The sequence below is a fragment of the Micropterus salmoides genome, unplaced genomic scaffold (assembly GCF_014851395.1).
Source record: "Micropterus salmoides isolate LMB-PRFRI ecotype aquatic unplaced genomic scaffold, ASM1485139v1 Ms_hic_scaffold_21, whole genome shotgun sequence".
Classification (NCBI taxonomy): domain Eukaryota; kingdom Metazoa; phylum Chordata; class Actinopteri; order Centrarchiformes; family Centrarchidae; genus Micropterus; species Micropterus salmoides.
Window position 1 is genome coordinate 19515917 of NW_024041262.1, and position 3630 is coordinate 19519546.

At 44.4% G+C, this 3630-nt stretch overlaps 1 long non-coding RNA gene across 1 annotated transcript; it reads left to right on the forward strand.

Moving 5' to 3' along the window:
• The first annotated feature begins 356 nt into the window (after positions 1 to 356).
• LOC119915434 lies at positions 357 to 3367 on the forward strand. The gene is made up of 3 exons (XR_005446945.1): positions 357 to 391; positions 2623 to 2708; positions 3010 to 3367. It is a non-coding gene; the product is annotated as an uncharacterized LOC119915434 (long non-coding RNA).
• The last annotated feature ends 263 nt before the right edge of the window (positions 3368 to 3630 follow it).

Consider the following 3630-nt stretch of genomic DNA (forward strand, 5'->3'; position numbering starts at 1 on the left):
CTATGTTGTCAACTTCATGCTTCCTGTCCTGTTCTTCTTGTGTCTGGACTTGTCCTCCTTCCTGATCTCAGACAGAGGGGGCGAGAAGCTCAGCTTCAAAGTCACTGTGCTGCTTGCTGTCACTGTGTTACAACTTATTCTGAATGACATTCTGCCTGCTTCATCAAACAAGATTCCACTTATAGGTAAAAATTCATTTGAGCAAGAGTAGCAGATACTGACTGAATGTGTAGTTATTTGTCCAAATTAATGATGCTGCCTTCTCCCTTTAGCAACTTACTGTATTGGAAGTTTTGGTTTGATGATGCTCAGCCTCCTGGAGACGATTTTGGTGATGCATCTCATAAGGAAAGACTCCGAGATAACAAGGAAGACAGACACCGAAGCCTAAGTGAGGACTGTGTCTATCTCACACAGGCTCCGCCCTCTACTGGACTCTATGGGTACTACCTCCTCCAATCTCATTTGCTCATTTACTCCATATACTCACACGCACTTGCCCACTGAAATTTTATCGTGCACGTAGCCGACCAATAATGTCGCTACCAATACGTGCGTGATGTAAAATGTGTCCCTACTGCCTCAGCATCCTTTTTGCTTAAGCGAACAGCGAATTGCCTACCTGTTCGGTGGGATCCGTTTTCTCTTTCCTGCAAGGTCTGATGGAGAACGGGCTGTCGCGCTGTAGCTATGTCTCCTGTCACAGGGGTTTGGTGACAGAACAGTCTTCACCCACTCCCTCGTGATGCGCTTTCTGAAGGATGTGAGAAGACAGCGAACGGTTTCTCAGCACCTCAGTAGGACTTGCTGCTTGTGTTGGTGGCTCTAATATCTGCACCTTATGAGCCCCTGGAGCAGTCCTCATTGAAAATGAGCCTTGCTCTCTAAGAAGGTGAGTAAGCTTTGTGCCTGTCGGTTCCCCCCAGCTGCATGCTGGTTCTTGGTGTCCACAGTGCAGCCAGATTGAGACAACACACCTCCTTTGTTCTTAAGAACATAAGGAGCATGTTCAGGTCCAGGACAATAAATCTGGATGCTTTCTACCCCCCTACCCCACTTAGGGTGCAAGGAGGTGAGAGTGCATCTGTTGTGTACATGTGTGCTAGGCTAACGTCCTATGTTGAGCACACAGCCCCCATTCGATGCACGGTCAGCTGTTCGTCTGTTTCAGTGATAGTGCAGTCAGTAAAGCCCTGTCCAAGAAGAGCCTGGCCAGCTGGCTTTGTGAGTGAATCTCCCAAGCCTGGACACGGGCGGGAACAGACCCACCCTTAGCGGTGCGTGCACATTTCACTCGGAATGTGCACGCATGGAACCTTTTTCAGCGGGGTGTGTGTCGAAGAGATCTGCACAATGGCATCGTTTGAGCGTTTCGATCTCTTGGATATGTCGTGCCTTCTCGGGATCCAGCTCGCAAGTGCGACCTAGGATCTGAAAGGTGAGGATCTAGTGATTACTGGGTGTAGAGGGGGAACATACACTGGCAGTGCCCGACGTTCCGGTGAGAAGTCAGATGCAGTGCAGGTCAGGCCAAGCCCCTATTGGTCCAGCGACCTTCTCAGGGGTGTCCCACCACTCTGTCACTAGGTGATGTGGTTGTTGTGGCTTTGGCCGGCCTGTGGCCGACCGGGTTGGTGTGGTGGACTTTGGCTTGTCGCGGCTAGGGCAGACAGTCATTGGGCTCCACCACTGTACCCATAGAGTCCAGTAGAGGGCGGAGCCTGTGTGAGATAGAACGAAGGTTACGATGTGGTAACCCTAGTTCTATAAGTACAGGCGGATCCCTCTACCGATGAGCCCTGTCGCTCTGACGCTGTCTGCTGAAGAGGCGGTCGAATGCTGAGGCAGTAGGGACACTGCTATTTATACATCACGCAGTATGGTAGCGACGTCCTATTGGCCAGCTACATGCACAATAAAATTTCAGTGGGCAAGTGCGTGCGTGTGATTGGAGGAGGTAGTACCCATAGAGTCCAGTAGAGGGCTCCGCCTGTGCTTACCTAGGGTTACCATATCGTAACCTTCGTTACCATAACTGTTTTAGAGGTGAGATTAAGCATAGATTTCTACAAACCTCTAGATCTCAACTCAATCTCCTCCTTTGTTCAGTTTACTATTACTATGATTAAATTGGCATGCTATGATATGAATACTCACTGACACATTTACATTGTATAAAATACACTAGTTAATGATGTAATTTTGACAGTGTTGGGCAAGTTACTAAGAAAACATAACAAATTACTATTACTTATTACTTATTACTGGGTCATAAAAGTAACTAGTTACGTTATTCGTTACGTTGGTATATCACTTTCACCCCCCCCACGTCTTTCCCGACTTTTTAACTAATATCACATTCATAACAGCAGCAAAGAGTATGTTTTTACAAAACAAAACTTTCTTAATGCCACTGGCTGAAATAAAAAATGAAGCAAGTAAATCCTGATTTTTCTGCACATGTATTTACGAGAGCAGTATTCAGTAATCTTATTACAGTAACAAGTAATAATCATTATTACTCGTTATTCAAATAACTCAAATTTGTGAGCAACCCGTTACTGCCCAACACTGCATTTTGAATATGCTTCAACCATCTTTGTGTGAAAAATATCCTTTCAGACAAGAAGAGATGGACTCACCGTGTGTCTGTCAGTGATGTATTTACTGGAGAAACTCCATCTGGACTGCCGTTGGTGGCCAAAGAGGTTAGCACACAAAGGGTTGCACTTTAAATGGTCGGTTCACCCAAATGAAAACAAAAAACAAGATAGGAAAGTCAAAAACTGTTGAGAGTATTGTTTTGGATGCTTTTGAATTTTTTTCCCATTCACTTAAACCTTAAATCACCCCAAAAACTATTTTCATGACAAGACACCTCTTGGCATACGTGAGAAAATGTTTATTTGTAATTGGATAATCCAACCCTTTTATTCTCATCATAATGGACACAAAACCTGAATGTCAAATACAGCAAATTGCAAACTGTTTTCTAAACCAAATCTGCAGGATAACAGCAGCAAACTGACGGAGTCCAATTCCTTGAAGAAGGTCTCAGATGACCTGATGGAGGTAGAGAAGACACTGACTGTGCTCCTCAACAGCAGGAAGGAAGAAGGAAAGCCTGGGTACTGGACCAGAGTGGCTAACAGAATCAACAAAGTTTTCTTCATTTTCTATGTCACAGTAGCCAGTCTGTTTTTAGCTTGTATCTTTATAACATGGATCTATGCAGCAGACGAGTAGAGCTAAAGTTAAACATAGTGAATTCATTGTTCCATATAACATTTATGTTAAAACATCTGGTTCACACCAATAGTTCAAGAAAAAATGACCCATGTTTCTTTGCATATGGCTATTGAGGGTTCGCACTGACTTGTTACGAAGCAACATAGACCCATTGGGATATTGTTTGTGATAACTGTCTGGCTTGCTGGAGAATGCATGGGTTTTCCCCCTTTCTGGTTTATATATTCCTTCCTTAGTTGAATTATTCTTACCCTGGTGGGGACAAAATTTATCCCCCCTCAGAGTGATCAATGCTACTTCACTTCACTTCACAAAACACACAGTTCGCATCGATCCGTGATTTCGTTAGGGTATTTTATATTAAAATGCGTTACTTTGGTT